Below are 27046 nucleotides of genomic sequence, written 5' to 3' on the forward strand. Positions count from 1 at the left end.
GAACTTGAACTCATTTCTTAACCCTTTTAGCCAAAGTTTCTTTGCAGATAAAATATTGATATTAATGCTTTGTCATAGTTTGTGAGGATTAATGAGATAATGCATGTTAAACACAGAGCTTGTCATATAGAAAATATCCAGAGGTACCTCTTTCAGATAATTTTCAAGGTAACTTTCAGCTGTAAATACATATTATTAAAAAATCGTACTCCTGTTAGTTTATTTAATACACTCAGCATTTCTTTTAATTTTAGAATTTAAAGAAATGAATTAACACCATTACATACTTGGAAGCTTTAAAGTTTATTAGTGATCCTTTAATAGTAGTTTTTCAACCCAGCATATTTTGTCTTGCTAACAAGCAGTTTTAAAATTTGTATTGTATTATATTGTATTTTTTGGACATCAAGTGCACAGAATTGGATTAGTCATAAAATTTATATCATGACACAATATTGTATTATGTGTATATTTATTTTAATTGTCACTTTTTAAATTGCCCTTGGTCCCACCAACTAATCCAAGGGTAGAAAATTACTGATAGCTTATATCTACTTGTATCCTTCACCCTTTACTGCTACCCTGATTCTCTCACCAGAGGTAACTACTGAGCTATTTATCATTTTAATTATTTTTTATAAAGTTTTATTCCATAAAAGTTTATGAGGAAGTAGAATATGGCTGTTTTCCCATTTATAAAAATGTATTAAATTGTGCTGTTTCCTGGGTTTTCGCAATTTTTCTTATCACTGTATTAAGATTCACCTATGATGTTTAGTATAACTGTTCATTTATTTTTACTGCTATAAAATACTCTCTGTGATTATATCATAACTACTTAGCCATTCATTTGTAGATGAGTATTAGGGTTATTTCCAGTTTTTTGCTATTATGAATAATGCTACAATTGACATTTTTGTACATGATTCTTAGCATATACATGCAGCATTTTTGTGAAATAAATATCTCAGAATAGAAATTCTAGGTTTAGGGTATGAAAATGTTACTTTCACAAAATGCTGGTCAGTTACTTTTCAAAGTATTTTTCATCCATTTTACTTATACCAATAATGTATTTGGTTGATTTTCATCCTCACCACTTGATATTGTCAGACTTAGTTTGTTGACAGCTGCTGAATTAGTATAAAATAATAATATTTTTATCATCATGTATTTATCACTGATAAAGCATATTTTTGTGATTACTAGCCAAGTGAGTGCCCTCTTCTGCAAAGTGTCTATTTCTGTATTTTATCCATTCTTCTATTGGCTTTTTTCTTACTGATTTTTATTTTTTTTTTTTCTTTTTTTTTTTTAGTTTTTTATTTTTTAAATTTTAAAATCTTTAATTCTTACATGCATTCCCAAACATGAACCCCCCTCCCACCTCCCTCCCCATAACATCTTTCTGGGTCATCCCCATGCACCAGCCCCAAGCATGCTGCATCCTGCGTCAGACATAGACTGGCGATTCAATTCACATGATAGTATACATGTTAGAATGTCATTCTCCCAAATCATCCCACCCTCTCCCTCTCCCTCTGAGTCCAAAAGTCCGTTATACACATCTGTGTCTCTTTCCCAGTCTTGCATACAGGGTCGTCATTGCCATCTTCCTAAATTCCATATATATGTGTTAGTATACTGTATTGGTGTTTTTCTTTCTGGCTTACTTCACTCTGTATAATCGGCTCCAGTTTCATCCATCTCATCAGAACTGATTCAAATGAATTCTTTTTAACGGCTGAGTAATACTCCATTGTGTATATGTACCACAGCTTTCTTATCCATTCATCTGCTGATGGACATCTAGGTTGTTTCCATGTCCTGGCTATTATAAACAGTGCTGCGATGAACATTGGGGTACATGTGTCTCTTTCAATTCTGGTTTCCTCGGTGTGTATGCCCAGCAGTGGGATTGCTGGGTCATAAGGTAGTTCTATTTGCAATTTTTTAAGGAATCTCCACACTGTTCTCCATAGTGGCTGTACTAGTTTGCAGTCCCACCAACAGTGTAGGAGGGTTCCCTTTTCTCCACACCCTCTCCAGCATTTATTGCTTGCAGATTTTTGGATCGCAGCCATTCTGACTGGTGTGAAGTGGTACCTCATTGTGGTTTTGATTTGCATTTCTCTAATAATGAGTGATGTTGAGCATCTTTTCATGTGTTTGTTAGCCATCTGTATGTCTTCTTTGGAGAAATGTCTATTTAGTTCTTTGGCCCATTTTTTGATTGGGTCGTTTATTTTTCTGGAGTTGAGCTGCAGAAGTTGGTTGTATATTTTTGAGATTAGTTGTTTGTCAGTTGCTTCATTAGCTATTATTTTCTCCCATTCAGAAGGCTGTCTTTTCACCTTGCTTATATTTTCCTTTGTTGTGCCGAAGCTTTTAATTTTAATTAGATCCCATTTGTTTATTTTTGCTTTTATTTCCAGCATTCTGGGAGGTGGATCATAGAGGATCCTGCTGTGATTTATGTCTGAGAGGGTTTTGCCTATGTTCTCCTCTAGGAGTTTTATAGTTTCTGATCTTACATTTAGATCTTTAATCCATTTTGAGTTTATTTTTGTGTGCGGTGTTAGAAAGTGATCTAGTTTCATTCTTTTACAAGTGGTTGACCAGTTTTCCCAGCACCACTTGTTAAAGAGATTGTCTTTACTCCATTGTATATTCTTGCCTCCTTTGTCAAAGATAAGGTGTCCATATGTGTGTGGATTTATCTCTGGGCTTTCTATTTTGTTCCATTGATCTATATGTCTGCAAAAATCCTCAACAAAATTCTAGCAATCAGAATCCAACAACACATTAAAAAGATCATACACCATGACCAAGTGGGCTTTATCCCAGGGATGCAAGGATTCTTCAATATCCGTAAATCAATCAATGTAATTCACCACATTAACAAATTGAAAAATAAAAACCATATGATTATCTCAATAGATGCAGAGAAGGCCTTTGACAAAATTCAGCATCCATTTATGATAAAAACTCTCCAGAAAGCAGGAATAGAAGGAACATACCTCAACATAATGAAAGCTATCTATGACAAACCCACAGCAAACATTATCCTCAATGGTGAAAAACTGAAAGCATTTCCCCTAAAGTCAGGAACAAGACAAGGGTGTCCACTTTCACCGCTACTATTCAACATAGTTCTGGAAGTTTTGGCCACAGCAATCAGAGCAGAAAAAGAAATAAAAGGAATCCAAATTGGAAAAGAAGAAGTAAAACTCTCACTGTTTGCAGATGACATGATCCTCTACATGGAAAACCCTAAAGACTCCACCAGAAAATTACTAGAGCTAATCAATGAATATAGTAAAGTTGCAGGATATAAAATCAACACACAGAAATCCCTTGCATTCCTATACACGAATAATGAGAAAGTAGAAAAAGAAATTAAGGAAACAATTCCATTCACCATTGCAACGAAAAGAATAAAATACTTAGGAATATATCTACCTAAAGAAACTAAAGACCTATATATAGAAAACTATAAAACACTGATGAAAGAAATCAAAGAGGACACTAATAGATGGAGAAATATACCATGTTCATGGATTGGAAGAATCAATATAGTGAAAATGAGTATACTACCCAAAGCAATTTACAAATTCAATGCAATCCCTATCAAGCTACCAGCCACATTTTTCACAGAACTAGAACAAATAATTTCAAGATTTGTATGGAAATACAAAAAACCTCGAATAGCCAAAGCAATCTTGAGAAAGAAGAATGGAACTGGAGGAATCAACTTGCCTGACTTCAGGCTCTACTACAAAGCCACAGTCATCAAGACAGTATGGTACTGGCACAAAGACAGACATATAGATCAATGGAACAAAATAGAAAGCCCAGAGATAAATCCACACACATATGGACACCTTATCTTACTGATTTTTAAATATTCTTTAAATGTTTTTGATATTAATCTCTAGTAGGTTAAATATGTGGCAACTATCTTCTCTTAGTATGTACCTTGTCTTTTGATTTTCTTTAACATGTCATACGTGAACAGAACTTCCTAATTTTAATTTAGAAAAAGTATTATTTTATCACTAGTGCTCATTTAAGAAATCCTTTCCTACTCCAAATATGGAAATATTTATATCTCTGTTTTCTTCAAAAAGTTTTAAAGCTTTGCTTATGTCATTTATATTTATAAATCATTTGGAATTGTGTTTCATATATTGTTTAAGGTAAGGATGCATTTTATTTATTTATTTTTTCCCCCTGTTTTCCTGTTTAGTGTTGGGCTACCTCTATCGTATATCCTATATTTTATTTAATTTCATTGAATATTTTATTTTATTTAGACTTTCTTTCTAAACTGTTTTCTCTGTATTCTTAGACAATGCTACATCATCTTAATTAGCATAGCTTCATAGTAAATCTTTATATTTGATAGATCTACTTTCTTACTATTCTTCAAAGTGTCTTGGCCATGTTGGCACTTAGCACTTAAATATATCTTGAAGGATAATTTATAGTTTCATGAAAACACTGTTGAGAGTTTTTGTAAAGAGTTTTACTGAAGGGTAACATACAAACAGTAAAGTACAAACCTTAAGTGTATAACTCAATGACATTTCACAAATTGAACACATCCATATAATGCTATTCAGATCAAGAAATAGAATATTATTAATATTCAGTAAACCTCCATAATGTTCATAATAGGTAGCAACCCCTACAACATAACCACTGTTTTTACTGCTATCATCATTGATTAATTTTGCTTATTTTTGAAACTTAATAGTATTTTACCTTTAAACACTATATGCTGTGGGTTTTTTGTAAATATCCTTTATCACATTCAGAAGTTCCTGTCTTTCATAGTTTGATAGAAGCTTTTCATGAACAGGTATTGACTGTATAGAGTGCATCTTTTTTTAAAATTATTTTTTATTGAAGGATAATTGCTTTACAGAATTTTGCTGTTTTCTGTCAAACCTCAACATGAATCAGCCATAGGTATACATATACCCCTCCCTTTTGAAACTCCCTCCCATGTTCCCTTCCATCCCACCCCTCTAGGTTGATACAGAGCCCCTTTTTGAGCTTCCTGAGCCATACAGCAAATTCCCGTTGGCTGTATATTTTACATATGGTAATGTGAGTTTCCATGTTACACTTTCCATACATCTCACCCTCTCTCTGTGTCCATAAGTCTATTCTGTATGTCTGTGTCTCCATTGTTGCCCTATAAATAAATTCATCAGTGCCATTTTTCTAGATTCCATATATATGCATTAGAATACAGTATTTATCTTTCTCTTTCTGACTCACTTTACTCTGTGTAATAGGTTCTAGGTTCATCCACCTCATCAGAACTGACTGAAATGCATTCCTTTCTATGGCTGAGTAATATTCCATTGTGTGTATGTACCACAACTTCTTTACCCATTCATCTGTCGATGGACATCTAGGTTGCTTCCATGTTCTAGTTATTGTAAATAGTGCTGCAGTGAACAATGGGATACATGTGTTACAGTGCATCTTTTACAGGGATGCTAAGGCTTTTCTTGTGTAATCTGTTAGGTGGTTTATTACATTTATTGTTTTTCAATTATTAATTCAGTTTTGTACTTTTGGAATAAACCCAACTTCATTGAAATTTTTTTTATTTTCATATTGCTGGATTCAATTTGCTAATATTTTTGTTAGGATTCTTGCATCTGTATTTATGAGGGATATTGGGCTTGTCCTTTCTTGAATGTTTCATGTTAGATTTTGATATTAAGTTGATGCTGGTGTCCTAATGTGAATTAAAAGTGTTCTCTTTTTCACTTTACTAGAAGAGTTTGTATAAGACTCTTTCTTTCTTACTAAATACTGACTGTTTTCCTTCTTACTTAAGGAACAAGTCAATTATATTCAGCATTACACTGGAGATTCTAACTAGTACAATAAGGCAAGAAACAAATAAAATCATACTAATTAGAAATAAGGAAGTAAAACTCTTTTTATTCACAGAACCTGAGCATCCGTATAGAAAGCCTACTGAGTCTATGATGAAGCTCCTAGAAATAGTAAGTAAATTTAGCGGTGTTGCAAGATGTAACATCAGTTTACAAAACTCAATTATATATCTAAATATTAGAGACAAATAATTAGAAATTGAAATTTAAGAAGACCGTTTATAATAACATCAAAGCCTGTGTAATAATTAAGGATGAATTTGACAAAATGTGCCCCAGACTTGTACAGTGAAAAGTACAAAACATACCAGAGTGAAATTATAAGACATATATAAGTGGACAGCTATCAGTTCTCCCCCAATTGATCTATTATGTAATCACAATAAAAATTCCAGGAGGCTATATTTTCTAGATAAGTACCAGCCAAGACTAGAATTTATAAGGAAATGCAAGGGAACTAAAAGAACAAAATCAAGTATAATAAAAAATAAAGTTGGACTTATACTACCCAATTTTGAGACATATTTAACAAGCTAAAAAATCAAGATTGTGGGTGTAGTGTTCACATGAAGACTGACAAAATAATTGATAAAACAGGATAGAGTCCAGAAAAATACCCACTAGTATGTACCTGTTTACCTCATGAAATGTAGTGTAAGTCACTTTGTTCTTTTTAAAGAATTCTCTGTATATCCTTGCTCTTAGTATTAGCTTGTCAGTTTTACAAATAAATATTCAGTTAGAAATGTTTCTAGTTTCCCTCATGATTTTCTTTTTGCCCCTTTAGTTATTAGGAGATATATTTTTTAATTTTGAAATAATGTTTTTCTCCTTGTATATCTTATTTTTATTCACTTCAAATATACTTCTATTATGGTCAGAGATAGTACTCTATAGTATTATTGTATTTGGAAATTTATTGAGACTTGTTGTATGTCCCAGCATAGAGTTTTGGTGAACTTACTGTTGGTTGATACCTGAAAATAATATGTGATTTCCATATTGGCTTGAGTTTCCCTTAAATATCAGTATTAATTATGTCATTGTGGTTGGTAGTGTTCAGATCTTATGTATTTAGTGATTTTTATCCTTAGGTTTTAATCAGCTTTTCTGTCAGTTGCTGAGAGAAAATCTTACAGTATGATTGTTTTCTTTTTAATTTTGTCGACATTTGCTTCATGTATTTTGAAGCTGTTTTACTAGGGGCATACGTATTTATAATTGTCATGTCTTTCTAATTAATCGAGCCCTTTGCTATTGTAAAATGTTACTTTTAACTATAATAATACTCTGTTGACTTGAAATCAAATTTTATGATGTTAATTTAATCAATCAATCTCTTTAATGGTTACATTTTCCATGGTAGTATACCATTTCCCATGGACAGAGGAGGTTGGTGGGCTGCAGTCCATGGGGTTGCAAAGAGTCAGACATGACTGAGCCACTTCACTTACATTTTATACCTTTTCCCATTCTATAAATTTCCATCCATGGGTGTCTTAATATTTAAAGTGTACATAGTTGGATCCTGTTTCTATTCATTTTAGCAATTTCCTTCTCATCGCAATGGTAATGCATTTAGATTTAATATGATTATTTATATGGTTGTGTTTAGGTGTACCATCTTACCATTTGTATTCCATTTGTCCTGTTTGTTGGTTCCTCTGTTCCTAGTTCCTTCCTATTTTTTTGGGTTAATTGACTGTTTATATATATATATTTTTGAGTAGTTTTAAAATGTCACTTTTCTGTATTCTGGACTCCAGTGTTTCTGACACTGTAACTGGGAATTTGTTTCTGACACTGTAACAATTAAATGTTATGTGTCAGTTTTGTCTAGATTTTTTTCCCTCAATATTTAACCTTTGATATTAAGCATTTTAACTCTGATGTTCCCAAGTATGATTTTCATTGTGGTCATCCTTCTTGCAGTTTGATGACTTCTTGATTTCTGTAAATAATAATTTTTTTGTATTTTTTACTGAATTGGGGAAATTTTTGACATTATTTTGTCAAACATTTTTCTGACCTCTCTCTTTTCCTTTCAAAGATTCCTATTTTACTTATGTAAGACTTTTCACCATTACCCTGAAGACTGATGAGTCTCTCTTCATTTTTTAGAATCTTCCAATCTGTGTTCTTTAGTTAATTTATATTAATTTTTATTCAAGTTAACTGACATTTCTGTTATCTCCAATTTTTCTATAGGTCTTTTCTGTGAATTATTCTATAAATATTGTACATTTCAGTTCTAGAATTTTCATTTGATTCATTACTGTATTATATATGTATCTGTGAAGTTTTCCTATTTAATCTTACAAGCACATTTTTTTTCTTTTGGTCCCTATTATAATAGTTAAAGTAGATTCTTTAAAATCATACTTTTAATTATATCTTTTGGGTCTTCTTGGATTTAATTACTTAGTGATTTTCCATTGCTTTAAATACAGGTCATATATTAATGTTTTGTCTGTGTCTAACAATTTTGGATTATTTAATGTATATAGTAACAGATATTTTATAGAAATTCTGCTTTCTGACATGTTACAGTACTCATAAGTTCTGAAATTCTTCCCTCCAGCTGCCTCCCTTCCTCTCTTTCTCTCAGAATTTAAATAAGTTAACCACCAAGCCCTGATTTCCTTCAGATGAAAACAGTTAAAAAAAAAAAAAAGAAAACGGTTAAATTGCTTTTAAGTTCTTTTATCTGGATTGCTTAGAGTCTTTGCCATGTATCGATACTTCAGGTATCAGTCATGGTTTTGACTGTCACCCTTCTAGAATTTTTCTTCTTTATAGCTACAGTGGTGGACTCAACTTTGTCCTGAACTTCTTCAAGGCAGTAAAACTGTAAATTACTATTGGAATTTTAGCCTCCCCACATCATGTCTGGTATGAGCCTGTCTTGGATAAAAATTCACAAAAATGGAAAACTTACTCAGAATATTCTATTTTTCCAGTATCAGGTGTTGTTCAGATTCTTCCTGTATTTGATCATTCTCTGTACCTTCAGGTAGTTGTTTTTATATTTTGCTCAGAGTTGAAATAGTTTTATGCAGGAGATTTAACCTGATAGAAATCTACTCAGCTACTATAAATGGAACTTCCCAGTCATTCACTTTTTAGAGTGTATTTTAACTAACTTACTTAACTTACTTCAGGGTGTATTTAATTTTTCACACAATGCAAGAAACTTAATACATTCTGACTCCTTTGTCTCACCTATTTTGCTGTTATCTTATTACATTTTAATCCTACATATATTCTTATTCTGTAAGACGGTATTATTAAAAACAATCAGTATTCACTGAGAATTTTTATCCCTTTGGAAGCTCTTCATTCTTTTCTGCAATTCTGTGTTTCCCCCTAGGATCTTTTGCCTTAAGCATTTTTTTAAAGTTACTTTTTTTCTTTTAAGTGATGATCTGCTGACAGTGAATTCCCTCATTTTATATTTATTAGAGAATTCCTTTTGTCTTCATTTCTGAGTACTATTTTCAGGTGGGTCAGTTCAGTTCAGTCACTCAGTCGTGTCCAACTCTTTGCAACCCCATGAATCACAGCACGCCAGGCCTCCCTGTCCATCACCAACTCCCGGAGTTCACTCAAACTCACGTCCATCGAGTCGGTGATGCCATCCAGCCATCTCATCCTCTGTTGTCCCCTTCTCCTCCTGCCCCCAATCCCTCCCAGCATCAGAGTCTTTTCCAGTGAGTCAACTCTTCTCATGAGGTGGCCAAAGTACTGGAGTTTCAGCTTGAGCATCATTCCTTCCAAAGAACACCCAGGGCTATCTCCTTTAGAATGGACTTGTAGAATTTTTTTTCTTTGTTTTAAAGTTGATACTCCTTGTCTTCTGGCTTCCATATTTTGAGTTGAAAAGGCAGCTCTCTCTCCTTTGAAAGTAATGGATCCATTCTCTCAATGTTGTTGTTGTTTAGTTGCTAAGTTGTGTTTGACTCTTTTGTTACCCCATGGACAATAGTCCACCAGACTCCTCTCTGTCCATGGGATTTCCCAGGCAAGAATACTGGAGTGGGTTGCCATTTCCTACTCCAATTCTCTGATTAACTTTTCATGTTTTCTCTATTTTTGGTTTTCAGTGGTTTTAATATGTGTGCTGGTGTTTCTGATTTTTTTGTGCTTTCAAGTTTATTTAAAGTTTTTTCTTCCTGTATAGGGTTTTTTGAATTCTTGGAAAATTCTTGCTAAATATCTCTTCAAATATGACTTCTACATATTCTTTCTTTCCAGTTCTTGTGAGATTTCAGTTTCTTTTTTTTTGTCTTTTTTTTAAAATATAAGTTTATTTATTTTAATTGGAGGTTAATTACTTTACACTATTGTATTGGTTTTGCCATACCTCAACATGAGTCCGCCACAGGTATACGCATGTTCCCCATCCTGAACCCCCCTCCTTCCTCCCTCCCCGTACCATACCTCTGGGTCGTCTCAGTGCACCAGCCCCAAGCATCCAGTATCATGCATCAAGCCTGGACTGGCGATTCGTTTCATATATGATATTATACAGGTTTCAATGCCATTCTCCCAAATCATCCCACCCTCACGCTCTCCCACAGAGTCCAAAAGACTCTTCTATACATCTGTGTCTCTTAGACCATTCCACCATGTGCTCTGTATCTTTGATGACTCTTTAGTATCTTCAAAGGTTTTTTTTTTTTTCCCCCTCTTTACATCGACCTTTAACTTTCTGCAGTTCATTCATTCTCTCCTCTGTTATGGGTAGCCTGATATTGTATCCATCTATTAAATTCTTGAATAGAATGTATATTCTATTTTTGTTGGATGAAGTGTCCTAATTGTCTGTGAGATCTATTTGACTTGCAGTGTTTTTCAAGTCTTGCATTTTCTTGCTTATCTTCTGTCTAGTTGTTCTGCCCTTTATTATTTGTCTATTTCTTTCTTCAGTTCTGTTCATTTTGGCTTGACACATTTTGGGGCTCTGCTTTTAAGTACATATATATTTATAACTGGAATATCTTATATTTAGAATATACTGGAATATTTTATATCTTCTTATATTAGAATATCTTCTTATATTTATCATTTTAAAATGTCATCTTTATCTGTAGTGACAATTTTTGTCTAAAGTCTATTTTGTCTGATATAATTTATTTTAATTTCCTCTCCACGTTGTGATGTAAATAACATAGAACACTGTATTCATTCAAAGTGTACAACATACTGATTTCATGTCAAAATGTTAGCCACAATAAGTTTAGTTAACGTCTGTGACTTCACTCAGTTACAATTTATTTCTTTTGATGAAAACAGTTCACCTGATACTATAACAGCATTGTTAACTGGCTGTACCCCAATACAAAATGTTTTCGGTGTTAAAAAAAAAGTCTCTCTTAAGCAAGTTACAGAAACAGGATGTTGTTAACTATACTCACCATGCTCTATGTTGTATCCTTATTACATATTTATCTTGGAATTGGAGGTTTGTACTTTTTAGTCACCTCACACTTTATCCCCAGCCCCTGCCACCAGTCTCTGGCAAGTGCCTATCAGTTCTCTATTTCTGTAAGTTTTTCCTAGGTTCCGTTTCTTCATAATTCAGTCAGGGAGAGTTGTATATTTCTGGGAATTTATCTGTTCCTTCTGAGTTATCCTTTTTTCTTTGGTGTATAAATTGTTCAGAGTAGTCTCTCATGATCCTTTGTATTTCTGTGGTGTCAGTTGTAACATCTTGTCTTTCACTTCTAATTTTCTTATTTGAGTTCTCTTTTTTCTTATTAAGTCTAGCCAAGCTTTATGAATTGGTTTATGCTTTTTAGGAAACGGCTCTTTGTTTCATTGATCTTCTTAGTTGTCCTTTTAATCTGTATTTCATTTGTTTCTGTTTTGATCTTTCTTTCTTCATTCTACTAACTTTGGGCTTAGGTTGTTCTTTTTTTCTGTTCTTTGAGATATAAAGTTAGAATATTCTTCAGAGCTGTTTTCTTTTTCTTAATATAGGTGTTTATCATTACGAACTTCCTTAAGATTGCTTTTGCTGCATCCCACTCATTTCTGTATACTGTATTTCCTTTTGTGTTTGTCTCAAGATATTTAAAATTTTTATTTTGATTTATTTTTTAGTCATTGGCTGCTCAGTATCATGTTGTTTAATCTCCACATATTTTTGAATTTTCCAGTTTTTTGTTTATAATTTTTTGTTTTATGCCGTTACAGTTGAAACGGATGCTTAATATGACTTCAGTCTTATAAAATTCATTAAGACTTGTTTTACAGCCTAACATAGGATCTATCCTGGAGAATATTACACATGCCCTTAAGAAGAATATGTATTCTTATGCTTTTGGCTGGAACCTTCTGTACATATGTGTAAGGTTCCTCTGGTCTAATGTATCATTTAAGTTCAGTGTTTCCCTTTGACTTTTTGTCTGGATGATGTATTCATTGTTGAAAGTAGGATATTGAGTCTCATACTATTGTTCTGTTGGTGTCTATTTTTCCCTTCAAATCTATCATTATTTCCCTCCCATATTTAGGTCCTCCTATGTTGGCTGTATAAATACTAATCAGTGTTATATCTTTGTGTTGGATTGACCCCTTTAGTATTATTATTTTTAAAATTTTTATTTTTACTTTATTTCACTTTACAATACTGTATTGGTTTTGCCATACATTGACATGAATCTGCCACGGGTGTACATGAGTTCCCAATCCTGAAACCCCCTCCCACCTCCCACCCCATATCATCTCTCTGGATCATCCCCGTGCACCAGCCCCAAGCATCCTGTATCCTGTATCGAACCTAGACTGGCGATTCGTTTCTTACGTGATAGTGTACATGTTTCAGTGCCATTCTCCCCTTTATTATTTTATGATGACCTTCCTTTTTTCTTTTTCCAGGCTTTGGCTTCAAGTCTATTTTGTCTAATATAAAGTGTAGCTCCTCCTATACATTTTTGTTTCCATTTGCATGGAATTCTCTTTTTCCATCCCTTCACATTCAGTCCATGTGTATCTTTAAATCTGAAGTGAATTTGGATGTCTGTTTCCTTCCCCAAGTTAGGGAAGTTTTCAGTCATTATGTCTTAAAATAATCTTTCTTCCCTTTTCTCCCTCTTTTCTCTTTCTGGGATTCCTATAGTGAGTATTGTTTCACTTAGTGGTGTCTCATAAGTTCCTTAAGCTATGTTCAGTCTTTCTCATTCCTTTTTTTTCCTTTTGCTCTTCTGATTTCCTGTCTCTGAGTTTGCTGATCATTTCTTTTACTTCATGTAGTTGTCCATTAACCCCCTCTACTGTATTTTTCAGTTCAGTTATATTCTTTAGCTCTGATTTGTTTGGTAAGTTCTTGTATTTTTTATTTCTTTGTTGAAATTTTCCCTTTGCTTTTGCATTGTTTTCTTTGTTGAACATCTTTACAGCCATTATTTTGACATGTTTATCAGGTAAATCACTTATCTCCATTTCACTAAAGTCTGTTTCTGGGGTTTTATATTGTCCTTTTGTTTGGAACATATACCTCATTTTTTGCTTTTTTGTTTTCTTGTTCTTTTCATTTTCCTTGTCTCTTTATGTTAGTTTCCATGCATTTGATAAAATAGCCACCTCTTCTAGACAGAGGTGAAATCATGTAGAAGATGAAACTTATCCTTCCACTTGACCGTAGCTCTTGATTATCTCTCAAACTTTTATGATTGTCTAAACATACTTCTTCATTCTTAGTAGCTCCCAGTAGTTGAGAGTGTGCCAAGATCTGTCAATGTCCCACAGGGGAGAATGTCAGTCAGCACCCAGATGCACACTGATTGAAGTCAGACTCTCAACCAGCAGCTTTTAATTATGCAAAGATACCTCTCTCAGGGAAGGACTTATAGAATGACATTTTTTTCTGCTCACTTTGTATTGAGCCCTCAAAGGACAGCCAGTTGAGAACTGTTTTTTGTTCTTACCACACACAAACAGACACGTATACAAACACATGTGAAATACAAGGACATTTTTCAAGGTGATAGATATGTTTGTTAACTTGATTATGGTGATGGTATTGGGGTGAATGCCTATATCCAAACTTACTGAGAAGCATATATGTACATGTATATCTTGAACATGTGTAGTTTTTTTGTAAATCAGTTATACTTCAATAAATCTCAAAATAAGAAATGGAAAAAAAAACCCCAAACTGTTTCTTGTTTGCTGTAGTCCTGTTGAACCCGTGGATACAAACCTCGCTGGCTACTAGTTAAGTGATAGAGAGGTGTATTCCATGGGCAGCAGCTGCAAAACTAGGGCACCACATGGGTCCCTAAATCTTCTTTCAAGGAGAGATACTGGTGACCTGGAATAGGGCAGAGGGAGTGCGAAGATGGCACTAAATGGCTTAGGTTGACTACTTGTACTCATGTAGCTGGAAAAGCCCAAGATGGTGGTTGTTGTGCTCAAGGTTCTGATTTGGGCAAAGGGTGATTTATGCAACTGATGTCTTATACTTGCGTAGCTGCAGATACCTTGGATAGCTTCAGTGTGGTTCCTGGCTTCAGCATGAGTTTGGGGCGGTGGTGCAGATGGGGTGGCTGCTATTATCAGCTAACTCAGAAACCTGTGGGACAAAGACTAATGAGATCTGAAAGGATCCATGATGAATCGTGGCCATTGGCTTCATCAGTGGTGAACTCTGCTAAGGTTGTCTGCAGAGCAGATCTCTGTGAACCACCCATCATTCTGCTGCCTATTTGTTAAAAGTAGCCTCTGCATTTCTTCCTTGTTTCTAGCTGGCTCAATATGTCTCAGCTTTGCTGGTCTGGGTAGGTTGAAACTGAAGTTGGACTTTGGTGTAATGACCCGAAAAGCTGTTGAAGCCGGTTGTTCATATGTCTCTTCTTTTCCTGGTGAGAGGAAATTTTTCTAGCTTGGAAGTTCCTTCTTGGTGCTGAATAATGCCAACATAGGATATGGAATGATGTGGACAAGATGAACTTTTCTTTCTTTTCTTGTGCAGTTATTCTGGTTTTTTTTTTTGTTGTTGTTGTTCCACTGTGTTGCTAAAACTTACTAAATGTACCCTAGTGACATCCCAGAACTGTTTTTGCCCATGGAGAGCTGTTCACTAGTTGATCTTCATGGGGAGACAGAGAAGCTAGGTTCTCCTATGTCACCTTTTTTTACCCCACCAGAACTGTTACTTGTTTTTAATACATGTGTTTTGTGTAACAGGTTACTCCTACTATTAACAAGATTACTTTGCTGGAGTATTAACATCAAGGGACATGACAGTATTTCAGCCTTGAAGTTTTTATATATGTTTATGTTTATATACATAGCTTATGCTTTATATTATATATAGCTCAGCCATATTTCTCCTAAAGTTTAGTTAAACATGTTTTTCCTTTTCCTTTGGCATTGTTTTGAATGGACTCATTCTAAGCAATGGTTAGAGTATGGACCCTATCTTTAAAATTATGATTGTTAACAGAGAAAAATGGCAATAATAACTATTCATAAGAGTGGTTTTTCAAACAGGTTTATTTAGTCCTTTTTTGCAATAAATATTAATATTTTACCTATAAATTTAAATAAGTTGCATTTTAGAATTATAATGTGATATATTTTATGTGTATGTGGAGTATATATGTTCCTATAGTCTCTCATATTGGTTGATATTTCTCAGAATCTGACCTAGACTTTCCTAAATCTGCTTTGATTTAATTAAAAAGTACAGTTTGTTGTTTTCTTTGATCATTAGATTCATTAGTGGGATAGTTAAACCAATATTGTTAATTATACTTGTGCATATATATATAACATTTATGTATTTTTTCATAAATATTTGGTATTAGAATGGCATATAGTATATGGATACAGCTGTCAAATAAATGTTTTCAGGATTGGTCAGGATAGTATTTGTATTCACCTTTGAGGAAATTCAGGTTGAGACATAGAAAGGAAAAGTTCAAAATAATTTTTCTCTCCGTTATATAATTGGAGTTTGAAAGAGAGGTGGATGGATATTAGTTATTGTTCAACATGTTTCTCTGAATGAGAATTTTTATGTAGTTAATGAAATGACCTTAAAATATATACATTTTATAGAACTATAGAATAATGACTCTTCCATTATTTGAAAGACTGGTGTAGATGTTTAAAAATCAGATTTTTGAGATGAAAGTTGATTTTCCATGTATTAAGGACATTTTCTTTAAAATTTTATTGCAAATGCAATAATCATACTATTAGCCAGAACTCTCTATTAATTGATATATCTAAACTTACTTTACAAATATTTACTGATATCCTACCATGTGTTGAGCACTGATAGTTCTTGGTGATAAGAAAACTTTAGGGGACAAAATAAGATATTTGCACTTATGGAGCATACATTCAGATCTGAGAGTCACCACCATCAAACAAATAAACATGTTACATGGTAATAAGTATTCTGAAGAAAAATAATGCAATGTGAAACACATCGTGATTGAGAGTGATGTTGCTTTTTTATATATGATTGTAAGAGAAAGCTTGGAAGAATAGTTATGACCTACCTAGATAGCATATTGAAAAGCAGAGACATTACTTTGCCTGTCTGTCTAGTCAAGGCTAGAGACATTACTTTGCCTGTCTGTCTAGTCAAGGCTATGGTTTTTCCAGTAGTCATGTATGGATGTGAGAGTTGGAGTGTAAAGAAAGCTGAGTGCCAAAGAATAGATGCTTTTGAACTGTGGTGTTGGAGAACACTCTTGAGAGTCCCTTGGACTGCAAGGAGATCCAACCAGTCCATCCTAAAGGAGATCAGTCCTGGGTGTTCATTGGAAAGACTGATGTTGAAGCTGAAACTCCAATACTTTGGCCACCTGATACGAAGAGCTGACTCATTGGAAAAGACTCTGATGCTGGGAGGGATTGGGGGCAGGAGGAGAAGGGGACGACAGAGGATGAGATGGCTGGATGGCATCACCAACTTGATGCATGTGAGTTTGAGTGAACTCCAGGAGTTGGTGATGGACAGGGAGGCCTGGCATGCTACAGTCCATGGGGTTGCAAAGAGGCAGACACGACTGAGTGACTGAACTGAACTAAAGAGAAAGCTATGCTTGTCAAGTGACTCCTGAGAAGATAACTAGAAGGAGTGAATTATTTAGATATATGAAGGAAGAGCATTCTAAGTGGAGGGATCAATAGATGCCAAGCTCATGAAGCAGGAGTTTGCCTAGCAGGGAGGCCATCCCTTGTGGCTAGATCCAAGAGAGCTGCAGTAAAGTGGATGATAGAAGTGACCTCAGAGGGGTAGATACGGGATCAGATGTTCTCTGGTCTTGTTCGGCCTGCATAAGCACATGGGTTTTACTCTGAGTGAGGTGGTGTGTTTTAAATAGAAGAGCAGCATGGAACCTATTGGAGTGTTTTAATCAGGTGGGTAATAAGTCTTAAGTTTATGTTTTAAAGGGATCACCCTGACTGCAATCCAGAAAAGAGACTATTGGAAAGCAAAACTTGGAGCAGGGAGATAAGTTTAAGAGGCAGTTGTAATAGTCCAGGTGAAACTCAGTGAGTACTTAGAATAGGTTGTGAGATGTAGTTTGATTTTGGAAATAATTCAGAGGTAGAACCTATAAGAATTGAAGATGGCTTAGATATGCTGGAGTGCTGTGATACATGGGGTTGCAAAGAGTTGGACACGACTGAGCAACTGAACTGAACTGAACTAGATATGAACTATGAGAAGGAGGAAAGAATTAAAAATAAATTCAAGATTTTCAGGTCTAATCATCTGAGCTAATAGTTTTGCCAATTTCTGAAGCAAAAAGGAACACTCTAGCATTTTTCCCAGCAGGAAGGAAGAGGACGCTGAAGGTATATATAGAGAAGTGAGAGCCTTGAAGTAGAGAAATGGGAAGGAAGAGAAATAGATGACTCAGAATGTCTCTCAATTAGTAACATATCCTTTCTCATGTCAGTACTATAACTGTTCTTCAGGATTTCGTCCATCTAGACTCATCTCTTTATCCATCCATCCATCCTCCCATCTATTCATTCATTTAGTATTCAATTATATAGTTAAAAATTATTAAACTATTGGATTCTCAGTACTAGATTTAGTATGAAGGGATACAAAGATGAATAAGGCAGTCTGTGTTTATGAATCTCATTAATGAGTATGCAGACAGGAAAATAATTATTATAAAGTGTGTTATTATGGAAACATAAATAAAGCATAGGCTTTGTAGAAACGAGTTTTGTAAGGGAGCATGTGTATGGAGAGGAGGAGGAATGCCAGACTTTTCAGAGAAAGTGGAATATGTCAGTTTGAAATTTAAGAGGTTATAGCTTCTTGTTGGAAGTGAATTAGCATAGTGTCTGCCAGAGGGGACAAAGTTTGTGGTGTATCTTGGATATTGAGAATAGTCTAGGTAAGTGGTAGAATCACTTGGAGTTGGAGGGGTCGGGGTGTTGTAAAATAGTTTCTGATGTAATAGGTTTGGACTGGGGTCTTTTACATTCTAAGATATTCCTGTTGTAGGTGGTCCAGGGATAATCCTTTGATCAAGAAAAGACTAAATGGGCAAGTGGATTATACAGTTGAGAAAAAAAGTTAGTATTTTAATTTTTCCATTTTTTGTATCCTTAATTTTTTTCAAATGCTTTTAGTAGTACTTTTCAGTTTATGATTTTAGGGGACTTCCCAGGTAATTCAGTGTAAAGACTCCTCCTGCCAGTGCAGGAAATGCAGGAGATAGTGAGTTCAGTTCCTGTAGGAGGACCTGCTGGAGGAGGAAATGTTAACCCACTCCAGTATCCTTGCCTGGAAAATCCCATGGACAGAGGTGCCTGGTGGACTACAGCCCTTGGGGTCACGAAGAGTTGACTGAGTGACTAAGCATGCACACACATTTACACAGTAGCAAGTAGCAACCTAAATTCTGAAATCTAGGTCCCTTATCTGTGTTACTTTGAACAGTTTATTTAACTTTTCTGAGTCTCAGTTTTATCATTTGAAGGACATTTTAATAGTACCTACCTCATAGCAGTTTCATGGAGATTATAGGAGGTGATGCATGATGGACATTTAGAGCAGTTCAGTGTTACATCTTTTAAAAACACTTTTTGTGTTAGCAAATTTGAGGGCATTTTTTCTGTATTGGTGGTGATTTATCTTCTCGTTTTCCTGAACACACTTATAATCTGAATTATTGGTGAGCCAACTCTCAGTCTTTGCCAGAGAAAAGGACAAAGCTAATTGGTTCATATGGGATTGAAACCTGTGACCTTTGATTTCTTAGTACCCTGCTCTTAAAACTAGCTGAATATGGAATGACTGCCTATTCTCATCTCAGAGTGATTGTTTATCTTTTCCATGCAGAAGTACTGTTTCTTGCCTTAAAGGAATATATTGCAGCAGAGGACAAAGAAGAAACTTAAGCCTTAAAATTACTCTTATTTAGCTGTGAATGAGATACACACCATGTGGCTAACAGCATAGGATTGTGAATTTTAACCAGAGGCTTATTAATTTTTATTTCTTTTCACAGATACTCTGTCCCTTCTTTTCTAGGTGATAGAGAATTTTCTTTTTGTATGTTGTTTTACCTTATGTTCTCACTTTCTTTTCAAAAAACTTATTACTAAATATCTACCAAAGAATAAAGGTAATATCTGTGTACCCACCGGTAACTATCACCAACAGCCTTGATGGTACCTATACGCTACTCTCTGATCCCATCTAACTTCTTTTCTTGGACTTGTGTGATTAATCCCTGCCTATTGAAACTATGTTTTGTTAAATAATATAAATGTTTATAAATCATATATTATTTCTGCAGTTTTTATTTAAATTTGTAGCCATATCATAGTCTAAGTGTATCATGCTTTTCAACTAGATTTTTTCTTTGAATTTTATTTTTGTAACGTAACTCACTGTTCTTGAGTGTAGCAATAATCTTTTTTTCTTTTTTGTGCGACAGTCTGTTGTATGAATAAACCACAATTTATTTATCCACACTTTTTGTCAATGAACATTAAAAATTTTTTTAACTACAGGAATGTTTACACACTGGTGCAATGAACTTTGTTGGTATATGTCTCCTGACACACATATGCAAAACTTTCTCTAGGATGTGCTGCTAAGGGTGAAGTCACCAATCATGAAATGTAAATATTCAAGCTTACAAGAAAATGCCAAATTATTTGCCAGAATGGCTTGCCAGATTTCTTGCTTAGATTCTTAAAAAAAAGTAACATATCTCATTTGATTTCATTTTGTATTTCTTTGATTTCTAATGAGCTCGAGCTTCCTATATTGACATTGTGTGAAATACTTGTTTGTGTTCTTTGCCATTTTTTCTATTAGAATATTTATCTCTTTTTTGAAATTCTTTATTTTGGATACTAATCTTTTGTTAGTTGTTATATGCTTCTGTATTACATAAAACCAAATCTCTGAGGCTTAACATTTTTTCTTATTTATATTTAAGAGTTCAGTGCGAGTATTACTTGGATTTTCAGTTTCCAAGCACTGATTTAGTCTCCTTTTGTCTTTTTGATCCACTAGCTTTTAACTTGTCTCCCAAAATTGTCTGGAAATTAGCTCTACTCCAACCAGCAAGAAGGGGGAAAGGTTCAAGAGAATCACATTTAGGAAGTTTTTATGTATAAGACTTAAAAGTGGTACATATCATTTCTGTTGGCATGTCTTATATGGCCACATGTGATCTAACAGCAAAACAGATTTGGAAATATATGCCCTGAAATATTGGGAGATATGTGTCCATTTCCAAAAAGAGGAAATAAGCTTGGAGATCAACCAACAATATCAGCTATCAGTTATAATTATTGCAAATATCTTGTTTATAACTTTTCACTTCTGTGGTATCTTTTGAATAATGAAGTTATTCATTTTAATATCATTGAATTTCTCAATAGTTTCAACTTTGGTGCTTATTGTATCTTTTAAAATAAATCCTATATTATCTTCAACTCATGACATTTTGTATTTTTCTATATTTTCATCTAAAAGTCTTATAGCTTTGACTTTTACATATGAGTCTTAATCTGGTATTGATTTTTTGTTTGTTGTGAAGAAATAATGCAATATAATTTTTTAAAAATCTGGATATCTGTTTCAGTAATATTGTGCTGATAGTCACTCCATTTCTCAGTGATATACAGTGCAGTCTCTGACGTTTATCATTGCATGTATATATGGGTTCATATTTAAGTGGATCAGCAGTTAGAACTGTACATGGAAAAACTGACTGGTTCAAAATTGAGAAAGGAGTATGACAAGGCTGTATATTGGTATTCTGCTTATTTAACTTATATGCAGAGTATATTATGCAAAATGCCAGGCTGGGTGTATCACAAGCTGGAATCAAGATTGCTGGGAGAAAGATCAACAACCTCAGATATGCAGATGATACCACTCTAATGGTAGAAAATGAAGAGGAACTAAAGAGCCTCTTGATGGGGGCAAAAGAGAAGAGTGAAAAAGCTGGCTTGAAACTCTACATTCAAAAAACTAAAATCATAGCATCCAGTCCTGTCACTTCCTGGAAAATAGAAGAGTGGAAGCAATGACAGAATTATTTTCTTGGGCTCCAGAATCTCTGTGGAAGGTGATTACAGCCATGAAGTTAAATGTTTCTTGCTCCTTGGAAGGAAAGCTATGACAAACCTAGACAGTGTATTAAAAAGCAGAGACATCACTTTGTTGGCAAAGGGCCATATGGTCAGAGCTGTGGACTTTTCTAGTAGTCGTGTATGGATGTGAGAGTTGGACTATAAAGAAAGTTGAGCACCGAAGAATTAATGCTGTCAACTTGTGGTGCTAGAAGACTTGAGAGTCCCTTGAACAACAAGGAGACCACACGAATCAGTCCTAAAGGAAATCAGTCCTGAATATTCTTTGGAAGGACTGATGCTGAAGCTGAAGCTCCAGTACTTTGGCAACCTGATGCAAAGAGCCAACTCATTGGAAAAGACCCTGATGCTGGGAAAGATTGAAGGCAAAAGGAGAAGGGGTGTGACAGAAGGTTACATGTTTAAATAGTATAACCAACTCAATGGACTTGAATTAGAGCGAACTCCAGGAGATAGTGAAGGACAAGGGAGCCGGACGTGCTGCAGTCCTCGGAATAGTAGAGAGTTGTACACGGCTTAGCAACTGAACAACAAATTTGCATTGGGTGATGTTTTTTAAAATCTCTGAAAGAACATTGTATTTATTATTATAGCTTTATATACTGTGCTGGGTCTTTATTGCTCTAGTTGTGGTGAGCAGGGGCTACTCCTCGTAGTGTGATGCCTTCTCATTGTGATGGCATCTCATATTGTGCAGCACAGGCTCTAGGGATGTAGGCTTCAGTTGTTGTGGCACGTAGGCTCAGTAGTTGTGACTCATGGGCTCCAGAGTGCAGGCTCCATAGTTGTGGAGCAGGGGCTCAGTTGATGTGCAACATGTGGGATCTTCCCGGACCAGGGATCACACTTGTGTCCCTTGCATTGGCAAGTGGGATTCTTAACCACTGGACGACCTAGGAAGTCCCATTAAGGTCTTACATCTCTTTATTCAGTTCAGTTCAGTTCAGTTCAGTTCAGTCGCTCAGTCGTGTCTGACTCTTTGCGACCCCATGAATTGCAGCACGCCAGGCCTCCCTGTCCATCACCAACTCCCGGAGTTCACTCAAACTCACATCCATCAAGTTGATGATGCCATCCAGCCATCTCATCCTCTGTTGTCCCCTTTTCCTCCTGCACCCAATCCCTCCCAGCATCAGAGTCTGTTCCAGTGTGTCAACTCTTCGCATAAGGTGGCCAAAGTATTGAAGTTTCAGCTTTAGCATCATTCCTTCCAAAGAAAACCCAAGACTGATCTCCTTTAGGATGGACTGGTTGGATCTCCTTGTAGTCCAAGGGACTCTCAAGAGTCTTCTCCAACACAGTTCAAAAACAGCAATTCTTCAGTGCTCAGCTTTCTTCACAGTCCAACTCTCACATCCATACATGACCACTGGAAAAACCATAGCCTTGACTAGATGGACCTTTGTTGGCAAAGTAATGTCTCTGCTTTTCAATATCCTATCCAGGTTGGTCATAACTTTTCTTCCAAGGAGTAAGCATCTTTTAATTTCATGGCTGCTGTTACCATCTGCAGTGATTTTGGAGCCCCCCAAAATAAAGTCTGACACTGTTTCCACTGTTTCCCCATCTATTTCCCATGAAGTGATGGGACCGGATGCCATGGTCTTAGTTTTCTGAATGTTGAGCTTTATCCAACATTTTCACTCTCCTCTTTCACTTTCATCAAGAGGCTTTTTAGTTCCTGTTCACTTTCTGCCATAAGGGTGGTGTCATCTGCATATCTGAGGTTATTGATATTTCTCCCGGCAATCTTGATTCCAGCTTATGTTTCTTCTAGTCCATCGTTTCTCCTGATGTACTCTGCATATAAGTTAAATTGCAGGGTGACAATATACAGCCTTGACATCTTCTTTTCCTATTTGAAACCAGTCAGTTGTTCCATGTCCAGTTCTAACTATTGCTTCTTGACCTGCATACAGATTTCTCAAGAGGCAGGTCAGGTGGTCTGGTATTCCCATCTCTTTCAGAATGTTCCATGGTTTATTGTGATCCACACAGTCAAAGGCTTTGGCATAGTCTATAAAGCAGAAATAGATGTTAGATATGTAATATTTAAGATATTTTATTAAATTCTAAGTAGCTTACATTTTTGTTGCTGTTTTAGCTACTTGCATTTTTATTAGGTTTTCTGTTTCTGTATATAGTAATGCAGCTGATTTTCTTTAACTTATTTCTAGCTACCCTGATAATCTCTTAATAATTCTAAAATTTTTCTAGATCCTTTGAGCTTTCTGTGGAGATAGTCTGTAATGATGGCACTTTGTCTTTTCCTTGAAATTCCTAATTTGTTATATTGATATATATTTATATATTTTATATATTTGTTTATACATTTTATATATATTTTGTATATTTATTTATTTATACATTTTACCATACAAAAGTTCAATATAAGTAAAGTGGTTTGAGTAGATGTCCTATCTTGTTTCTAATTTTAAAGGGAATATTTTGCCATGGGCTATGAAATTAGCTGTGTTTCTTATGGATACCCTTTTATCAGATTAAAGAATCTGATAAACTAATATTATAAATGGTGATAAATTTTATTGAATATGTTATCTTTTGATACCTGTGACATTTCTAATCTTTTATATATTGCTTTGTTTGTCTTATTAATACTTGTTTTTTAAATCTCTATTTATGGCTGAAATTGATCTATTATATAACTTTTTGTACTATCTTTATCTGGTTTTGGTAATAAGATAACCTTCATCAATGAATTATTGAGTTAAAAAAAAAGAGTTGGAAAATTGGGTTATTACTGTGAAAAAATTATAGAGAATGTAGTACAGAAATTCAGCCTGATGGAGAATATGAAAGAGGTGAGTGGATGCAGAAGAGAGAGTGAGAGTCTAATTGTAAAAGATGAGATAGAAAATAGAGGGGTCACAGTAAACTCTTCAGCTATATTTGGTTTGTTTTGTTTTTTTTTCCCAAATCTACTTGGTCATTTTGACTTTAACTCTACAGCCTTCTTACTGCTTCACTTTCTTGGTTTTTAATTTTTTCTTTTTCGAAATAGTTCATCACTAGCATGAGAAAGGACTTCCCTGGTGGCTCAGTCAGTAAAGTATCCACCTACAGTATGCAAGACCTGGGTTTGATGCCTGGTTTGGGAAGGTCCCCTGGAGGAGGGCATGGCAACCCACACCAGTATTCTTGCCTGAGCAATCTCATGGACAGAGGAGCTTGGTGGGCTACAGACTGTGGGGTCACAAAGAATCAGACACGATTGAGCAATTGAGCACAACACAAACATTTGAAAACATTTTCATGATTGCCTAATAGTTGAATGTAGTAATGAATGTGCCATTTTTTAACCTAAATATTTCCCTCCTCTGGGCCGTTTAACTTATTTCAATATATTTTTTTCTATTTCCACTGATTTTATACTATGACAGCCATTTTCATTCATCTCTCTATATTCTCATCACTTGTTTCTGTGGGATAAATTCTTGTTGTTGTTGTTGTTGTTGCTTCATACTTTATTATTATTATTATTTTTATAATATTGTATGGGTTTTGCCAAACATTGACATGAATCTGCCATGGGTGTACATGTGAACCCTCTCTCCCACCTCCCTCCCCATCCCATCCCTCTGGGTCATCCCAGTGCACCAACCCCTAGCACCCTGTATCATGCATCAAACCCGGACTGGCGATTCATTTCACATATGATAATATACATGTTTCAATGCCATTCTCCCACATCATCCCATCCTCGCCCTCTCCCACAAAATCCAAAAGACTGTTCTATACATCTGTGTCTCTTTTGCTGTCTCACATACAGGGTTGTCATATATATGCATTAGTATAACTGTATTGGAAAATCCGTATGTCAAAGATAATGAACCTCAGGACTTGAATATATACCATGCATGCTAAGTTACATTGCAGAAAGATTATGCCAAATTTTCTTTTCAGTGTATGAGAGTGCCCACTGCTAGTAACCTTGCAAGCTTTATTATAATTTAAAAACAGCTTTAGTGATTCATTCTTTTCTTTTTCATCTCTGGAAACTAGTGAGGTTTTTCACTTTCAGTCTTTACTTGGTTTTATTATGAATGTTTTATCAGTTTGTATATTTATTTCTTTTTAAAAAATTATATACATATTATATATTTATATACATAGAATTTATTTATATAATGTAACCTCTTTGATATATACTTAGGAAATAAACTCAGTGTAGTATTTATCACAGATATTTTCACAGTTTATTGTTTGTCTAGGTCATTAACTATTTCTAGACCTACTAGACTTAGTTCCAAGATAATTATTGAAACCTTTTCCTGAACGTTTTATCTTGAGGTGTATACCTTTTTTTTGCACTAGCAAGTATTAAACTTCATTGTTTTCCTTGTCTGTCCCCCCTCTGAACTGTGAGCTCCTTGAAGACAAGAAAAGTTGGTGTCTTATGCTCTTATCCTTACTGTCTTTGCCAGTAATTGATATTTTGACTTTGAGAAATGCTTTTTAAATGAACACATGAAAAAGTGTATATCCTGGTTCCATATCCCTTTAGCCTGTCCCACAGTGTATTCTTTGACACAGCAGTTCCAATAAGTAGGTGGAAAATTAGAGCATCGGTTTTTCAAGGAGTCATCTAGTTATGATGTTAATAGTTGTCTTTTCTTTAATAGTGCTGAATTGATTTTGTACAGTTTTGCAACAAAGCAAAGGAGAAAAAAATACCAATATTTGTTAGCTCTTATTTCTGGCCAGCCAGAGAGTGTAGTGTTGCTAGTGGCTATTTGGCCACAACTAAACTGTTTTAATTTCTCACTTGGCAGGGAGGAGATCAGATTGTAGTGATTTAGACTCAGAATGCTATTAAGCCTTGTCATATTGTTAGGAAATATTATGCCAGAGTTCGTAATTGATTTGCTTTTGCTTGCTTTTTATAATTTTTACTCTAGTATTGTTATACTTTCATTTCATTTTCAACATAGAGGAATCTAAGTCTTATATTTTCCCTAGGTATCTTGCTACTATAGCACCAAAACAATTTTTTAAATTATTTAGGACAAGGTATCATATATAAAGTACTTTTGAGTTATGCTTATAACCATTTTATTTCACATGCAACTAATTTTTAATGTGTATGTGTAAACTCATTTTGAAAAGCTGATTTACTTTACAGCATTACTTTAAGTAAAAACTGTTTTGTATTTTATTGCTTGATTTAATTATACTCAACTAGTTTATGTTTTTAATCCATTTGTAGGCACAAATCCTTAGGTAGGCACAGAGTATAAGGGGAATGATCTCTTTAACAGTTTAATATTTAATCAGTCTTCAGGAGAAAACAATAATAAAATTGTATTATGACATGATTTTTAGTTTTTATAAATGAAGAACATTTTTATTTGAAATAAAAATTTAAAGTCTTTGTCTTTTGTGTGTTAACTATAAACTTTTTTCCTACAGCTATTTGTGTATGTATTATTTGCACTCATTCTAATCATGCAACTCCACTTCCTTGCATAAAAAATAAACTACTTCTAAAAAAGGCT

At 34.6% G+C, this 27046-nt stretch overlaps 1 protein-coding gene across 2 annotated transcripts in view; it reads left to right on the top strand.

The window, feature by feature from the left end:
- The window catches only part of CNTLN (centlein), a 361476-nt gene that overhangs the window by 163485 nt on the left and 170945 nt on the right, over positions 1–27046 (top strand). The gene's annotated exons all lie outside the window — the stretch shown is intronic.

This window comes from Ovis canadensis, chromosome 2 (genome assembly GCF_042477335.2).
Source record: "Ovis canadensis isolate MfBH-ARS-UI-01 breed Bighorn chromosome 2, ARS-UI_OviCan_v2, whole genome shotgun sequence".
Classification (NCBI taxonomy): Eukaryota; Metazoa; Chordata; class Mammalia; order Artiodactyla; family Bovidae; genus Ovis; species Ovis canadensis.